This window comes from Castor canadensis, chromosome 12, assembly GCF_047511655.1.
Source record: "Castor canadensis chromosome 12, mCasCan1.hap1v2, whole genome shotgun sequence".
In the NCBI taxonomy this organism is placed as follows: Eukaryota; Metazoa; Chordata; class Mammalia; order Rodentia; family Castoridae; genus Castor; species Castor canadensis.
In genome coordinates, this window is record NC_133397.1 from 107,888,430 (window position 1) to 107,896,011 (window position 7,582).

At 49.4% G+C, this 7,582-nt stretch overlaps 1 protein-coding gene across 2 annotated transcripts in view; it reads right to left on the reverse strand.

The window, feature by feature from the left end:
* The window catches only part of Vangl1 (VANGL planar cell polarity protein 1), a 49,292-nt gene extending 42,196 nt beyond the window's left edge, over positions 1-7,096 (reverse strand). Inside the window, exon 1 of one of the 2 annotated variants that reach the window (XM_020153155.2) lies at positions 6,949-7,096. The gene's annotated coding sequence lies outside the window, so the exon portion shown is untranslated. Of the gene's footprint in view, positions 1-6,003; positions 6,498-6,948 lie in introns of those variants that run through there. The other variant, XM_074050687.1, reaches the window with a different exon arrangement.
* Positions 7,097-7,582: the final 486 nt, after the last annotated feature.

Sequence of the window (7,582 nt, forward strand, 5' to 3'; positions counted from 1 at the left end):
GCTCTTGATTCCCTGTCCCACTCCAGTTTCCAGCTATTTCTTGCTAAATGCTGATGGGCGTCTGTCTCAGCGGCAGGTAGCTCGGGTCCTGCACATCAGGGCCAATCCTGTCCTTATAGTCCCTACCTCACACCAGACCCCCCAGTAAAATGAAGTCACTTACTGTCCTCTTCCTAGGGTCATTGTAAGGATGAAAGAAACTGAAGTTTTCACTCCCTTCCGTCTCTGTCGAGGGTCGTCATTCTTTGTCCTCATTAAAACCTAGACCAGCCACTAGGACAATTCTAGGCATGCCCCTCAAAGGAAATCCGGACCCCCAATGCCCTTGGGGAAAGGCTTTTCCCAATTTTACCAACCACCTTTGCCCGGTTTCTCTCCCACAACTCGTACCATACTTACCACAGGGAGATCTGTACATTTGGTGGCTTCTCTCTCTCCATTGTCACCACCTGTTATTGTTCTCCCCCTTAACTCTCCATTGAAACAACTCTAAATGGCCAGAGACTGCTGTGAGCCAAACCCAAAGTCCCATCTTTGGCCCCTTCTTCAGCTGTGTTTACCCCACTGATGGATTTGTTCGCCTCTGTACCTAATGCTAGGGGCAAGAGCCCTGTACTCCCGGGATCTACTGCTGGTTCAGTTTGACAGCTCTCAGGCGAGTACTTTTCTTGCAACATTCCTCCCCTCCACTCATCAGAAGACAGGAGTTATGGGGTCCCTATCCCTCCCCAAGAATCTAAGAACATACTGATCACCAAAGGCTTACTGAAGAAGAAAGCCAAAGGCAGCTTTCCTGCTCTGACAACTCTTGCTCCACTTGGGATTATCACACTCTCTTCGCTGCCACCCCTCCTCCCCAGCTGCTCTTATGTCCTGGCCTAGTTTTTTCCAACGTCCTCCACCACAGTGATGCCATCATCCTATCAATCCTACGGAGCCAACCCTGTGCCATTTCAGGACTCTCTGCATCCTACACTCCAACATCACTAAGCTCTACCTTCCCTCATTTTACTGACTCAAGGACTAACCTACAGCAAACTCTCTGGGTTCCTCACTGGATCCAGTCTGTACAGCCCAACCCTTCTTCTAAGTCACTCTGTTTTTACTATGGTGAGCAACTCTTGTTCCATCTAATATCTGGATGAGGATTTAGGAGAAGCAAAAGGAAGCAAACTAATAAATTCCAGAGTGAACTCATTTTAAAAGTGGGCTTGAGACCAGGTAAGAGATTCTAGTTAGTAGACAAGCATATCCTATGCTTATCACTGTAAGGATGGATTTACAAGACAGTTCCCCCTGTATGACAATCAGAAGGGATCCCTTATCAGGAAAGATAATAGACAAATGGAAAGAAATCAGCTTCCCTGGGTAGCCAATTGATGGGGATGGGCTTCCACACCAGCACAGATGGGATGGAATTAGGTAGTGGTGTAAATACAGACCCCAGAATTTGCAACTATCTATTATATCAACCCCTGTCACAAACCATCCTGTGCCAGTCAGCACAGGATGACATTCTGAGCCAGTCAGCAGCCAGAATGACCTTTTAAATTACAATAAGACATCACTTCCATGATTAAAACTCTTCCTGGTATTCCTGGGAACTTCAAATAAAATACAAAATCTTTCATGTGATCTTCTATATCCTGCACACCAGACTGGTCCCTCTGAGGCATCAGGCTCTTTGTAGCCTCAAGGTCTTGGGAGAACCTGGTTTACCTGCTGGTACTCACTTTTTAACATGCTCCGTTTTGCCCAGTTTCTCTCCTGCTTCTCTGGAGAGACCTTTCTACTACTCCAGTCTAAATCAGGCCCTTCCTAGCACCTGGTACTCCTTGTAATTTCCAGTTATAGTTTACTTGTGTGATTATTTAACGTTAGGCTCCTCTATAGATTCTGAGCTCCATGGGGCAGGGACCATTTTCATTACGGTCTCTCTCGCTCAGAGAACACTATGGGCATCCAATAAATGTTTGCTGAATGAAGGTTTGTTTGTTTGTTTTGCAGCACTGGGGTTTGAACTCAGAGCCTCAGGCTTACTAGGCAGGCTCTCTACCACTTCAGCCACATTTCCAGCCCTGAACAAAGGGGTTTGTGGCAGACCTGGGGACACAGAGACATGCACTTACTATGGAAGAAACCTTGCACAGAGTAGATACGACAGTGATGTCAGAAGCATCCAGAGTGGAGCCACACCGCTGGCTCACACCACAGCTCACTCAGTGGCAGAGCTTCTGTTGCAATCTCTTTTAGCATCCTGCTTGAGCTGAAGCTCAAGTAACACCAGGCTAGGGCACGAGTTCATCAAACCATGTCGCACTGATAGCAGGGGAGACGCTGCTGAGGCAGGTGCATAGGCCACCTTTGTCTAATTCTGGAATCCCCAGGAAGAACCTCTTTACCGCCCTTTATCAAAAGCAAAGTAAAGATCAGTGGCCTCAAATATCATCTTCCTCCATAGTCATGTTCTCTCATATAAAATACACCTGACTCCTACTTAAAAGAAAAACAGTGCTCAGAAAATCTTGAGGGAAATAATAGGTTATGGTAATGACAGTGGTAAATATAGCTACCCTTCATGAAAAGGAAGTTATAAAAACATCAACAGCTCAGCCTACAGCTATTAAGTCATTAAAGGGCTCTGGTTGGGAAGGTAGAAAGTTACCACACACTGAACATAAGGAGCCCTCCTGCTCCCTTGGCCAAAGCAAAGAAGTTTCTGGTGCAGCTGTGTTTGTATATACTGTGCATATTCCTCTGAAGGTGATTTTTACTATATGTAGAATTCTAAAGGGTTTGCTCCATTAATTATTATTATTTATATGATATCTTACAGCTAACATTTTTCTCCAAGTACCCTCTTTTAATTACATAGCACTCAAAGGGAAAATGACACTTTAAATAATTTTGTTTAAAGTTAACTTTTCTTTTGGGGAGGAAGAACATATAAACCCAGGTCCAGGAGTTTAGACCATCACCATTCAAATTCTGGCTCAAGTATTTATCAGTTGTGTGACCTCCGAGCAAGTTTTAACTTCTCTGTGCTTCAGTTTCCCTACTCTAATAACAGAACTATGTTTTACTTACTGTTACTCAGCTTTCTGTCACTCTAACAAAGTACCTGAGATAACTGACTTACAAGGAAGAAAGGTTTAACTGAAATAAACCTTTCGGTCCATGGTTACTTGTCCCTATTATTTTGGGTCTGTGGAAGCAAAACACATCATGGCGGGAGCACCCAGCAGAGGCCTGTTCATTCATAGCAGCTAGATAGAGGAAGAGAAAAATGTAAAGATCCCAATGTCTCTTTATGCCCCCAATGACCTACCTTCCCCCCACCAGGCCCCACTTCCTAAAGGTTCCACCACTTCCCAAAATGCCATGGGCTGGGGACCATGCCTTTAACACATGGACCTCTAGGGGACATTCCAGATCCAAACTGTGATACTAACCTTAGACTTGTAGTGGCTATTAAATATTAAAAATTGTTGGAAACATGGCCTAGTACGTGGTAAGCACTCACAGCCATCAACCACTATTACTGTTTAGCACAGTCAGATTCCTTCAATCAGGTACAGTACCTTTGCAGGGCACGTGACCTACATATCAATCCCATTGGGCTTACGTATACCATTGTGGTCTGTATAGTTTGCTTTTAACATTAGTACGTAATTTAATAATTTCTATTCTGTTCCTTGCAGGCTTCCATTTACCATCCTTCAGGTTGAGCATTTCTCAGAGAGATTAGAGAACACAGTGTGGGTTTATTGGAGAGCCAGGGGATTGTAGGAAGGGTCAGAGAAGTTTGGCAAGGCCATAGAGCATATGGCTAAACTTGTGGCCTACAAAGCATAAAACATCACTCAGGTCACTAAAGTGAAGGTCTGCAGGGCTTGTGGCATGTGTGACAAACTCAACGCTTCTTTTTGCAACAACAGACCTCTTCTAAATGAAAGATTCTGAGCCTCTGGGCTCAGTCAGCCACAAAGATCATGAATAACTGCTCCTGGCTTGGGTAACTCACACTTGAGAAATTCTGGATATAGATTTCTGAAGAGCTGTGAATGGTTAACATGTCTGGGGGGGTCCTGTGTTAGATACCAGAAAACTAGATTTTACAATCTAGGTATTTCCCCAACTTGACCTCTCCCTTAACTCCAGGTTTTTATGCCAACTGCCTCCACAAACCTCCACTCACATTTCCACGTTAGGGATCTCAGTACACTGCCAGGTCAGATTAACACACCCAAACCTGAACTCTTGATCCTGCCCTTCAAACCCCCTCTTCTTGCAATGTTCTCCACCTCCATGCATCGCCCCTCCATCAAGCTCATGCCAACACTTTGGAGTCTCACTGATTCTCCTCCCTCTGCCTCACTCCACATCACAGTTCATCACAAAAACCCTGCTGACCTCACTCCTCCAACATACCCCACTTACAGGGTCTTCCCACTCCACCCTGTCCCATCCTTTTGTTCAGTGTATCCATGCTGTGTATGGTACCCACCTGTCCTACACCGTCATCACAGCCCAGGCCATCACCACCTCTCACCTAGATTACCGCAAGAGCTGCCTAAATGACCTAGTGTCTACTCTTGGTACCCATTGTGTATGCTCAGTTCCCTTTGAAGTTGTGTCACTTCCCTGCTTCAAACCTTCTCATGGCTTCTCTGTCCCTTCAGAATGAAATCCAGGCTCACCAAGATCTATCAAGTCCTCTAAGAGCCAGTGCCAGGTGCCTCTCAGATCCGGGCTGCCCCAGCCACAGGGGCATGGTTCCTGTTTTCAGCCAAGTATGGCTGCATAGCTCCCTCCCATGGGTCTTCAGTTCCCTTTGTAACCTTCCCCTCATCAGAAAGACATTTCCCTGACCAAACTAACACTTCTCCAACACTTCTCCTGTAATTCTAAAACACTTACTACCAACTGGCATTTTGTTGGTTATTGTTTTATCCCTACAATTCCAAGAATGGCAAACCTGCAAGGAACCAGTGCTCATTACATACATGCTGAATTAAACTGAACAATTACCAAGCACTAGCCACAGATTCTGTGTCCTCAGTCCACAATGCAATAATCATCATACCCAAGGGTTTGTTAATTTTACTGAAACATAGTACCAGGGATTCATTAGAACCTAGGCACCTCAAGTGAGAAGAGCAACTGCCTAGCAAGCTTGAGGCCCTGAGTTCCAACCCCAGTGCCTCTGAGAGAGAGAGAGAGAACACAGTTTTCCTCACTCAACGCTTACTAATTCTTCAACAGAAGGTGACCCAGAATTGTTGCTTAGGAAGAAACTTAAAATTTCCTTTATGGTCCCATTGCCCAATATTTAAGACAATAAAAACTTACTGCCTGGCACACAGTCCTTACGAATCTGCCTCTGCCAAAACTCTTCTCTCTATTTACCTACAAATTAAGTTGCAACCAAGTCATGTTGCAAATAAGCTAACAGTGAAATTTTCACACCGGGTGTTTTCTCTAGTCATATTGAGAATCACCCATGTTTGGAAATGCCAAACGCGGATAGGTGAAGTATGTTATTTCTTTGAACTGTAGAATAAAACAGTTTCCTCCCACAAATCAAAATGCCAACGACATCTCATTGATTTAATTCAACTCTAAAAACTCTAATTAGTGGTTACATAAAATGGTTAATTATGTCTCCCTGGATTCAGATAGTTTCTGCCATCTCCCTGAAGGAGCTAAGAGCTGGGTACCCAAACAACACACCCACGGGAGAAAGAGTGCTAATTAGTGTTGTTGATTAGTGACACAAGCTATAATATTTTCAGCAACCCTGTAAAACTTATAAGCATGCCAGTGAAAACGCCACATTCTTTACAGCTTGCTGGCTTTTGGAATAAGTGTCTAAGAATACACGCATTTCTGATCATAGCCACCACCACCACTACCACCCCAAAAAAAAAGGGTTTCACAAAGTGCGCGTGATAGCCACACAATCGTTCTTACACCTCCCCAGGAGCATCGCCAGGAACTCACCTTGGCGGCCTGGTTTGGAGAAGTGAAAGCCGAGTCACAGATTCCTGGGCTCAAGTCTCACCCGCTCATCACCCAGCCTTGCGAGGCCGCGGCTCCGCCCCACTCCTGCCTCCACCACCGACGCGTTTAAATTTTTATAAAGCTTCACACTTCTCTGGGCGCCTTGCTTGGGGGCAGTTCAAAGACTGCAGGAGGAAATGAGGTCTTGCGGGTGGCGACGGCTGCCCTGGCGCGGCTAGATTTCCCAGGGGCAGGGCCACTTCGGACAGAGCCTGGCCGCGCGCCTCTGCTCCACCCCGGCCTTTTTGAAAGTAAACTCCTACCTGCCTGTTGCGCTCTCGGATGCGCCACCGGACGCGCCCCGCAGGCCTCCAGATCCAGCTAGATTAGGCCAGCGAGGTTTGAAAGACAGGCCAGCTCTGTCCTGGGGCCTGGCGATCGGCCAGGTGGCCCCCGGACCCTGGCGAGGACCTGGGTCGGGACCCGAGGCGGGGTGGAAAACGGGGTTGCGCCCAGCTCCCGGGGAACGCAGGGCGGCGGCCCCCGCCCCGCACGGCCGGCACCGCCACCGGGTGCCACCATCAACCTCGGCCACTCCCTGGTGGCCGGCCGGGGGCACCCCAGGGGCGCACCCCAAAGGCCAGCCACAGGAGAATGGTGCGTTCGACGTATGCGCAGGGAAACCCGACCGAAGAGTGGGGTGCGGCGGAGAGCGCAGAGGACGCCCCGCGCCGGGTTGAGAGGAGCGGGATCCCAGGAAACCCGATCGGGTGCGGTCCCCAGGAGCCCAGGGGACTCCCGACCGGAGGCGAGAGGCCGCGAACCTGGGTGCCGCGGTGGGAGTGGGCGCGGGGCACGGAGGGGCGCGCAGAGCCAGGATCGGCGTTCCCAGCGGGAGTCTGCCCGGGCCACCGCCGCGCGCGCACGGCCTCTCGCGGGACTCACCTCCCCGCCGGCCGGCCGGGCTCCGCAGCCCACGGTCACGGCGCACAGCGGCCCCGGCTGCGCGGCCTGCGCTGGGCTCCTGTAGCTGCAGAGCCCCGCCGCCGCTGCCGCTGCTGCTGCACTGCTGCTTTCCGCTTCCTGTCCCGGCGCCGCCCCGCAGCCCCAGCCCAGCCCTGCGAGCCCGGCGCGGCCGCGAGCCAAGAGCTGCGAGCGCTGCGGGCCCCGCCGCGGGCCCGGCCCACCTGCAGCGGAGGGCGGGGCCGGCCGCGCGCACTCACCGCGCAGGAGGGGGCAGAGGGGGAGCTGGCCCCTCCCCCACTCGCCTCTTGTACACGCTCACACTCGTGCACACTCGCGATCCAGCACTCCACCCGCCTTGGCACACGCACACACACACACACACACACACATCATGAATATATGGCTCACGAATTGACACCCCTCATGCCTAGCACCTCCAAATATTTGCACTCACAAGCTCCTGCCACAACCACGACACACACATACTTACAATTATGCACAAAATACAAACCTTAACTAAAGCTCCAATCCACATATTCCCATGACTCAGGGACTAACTTCCACCACGCCCTACACACACACTCATATACACACATTTGGAGAAGCGACCCAT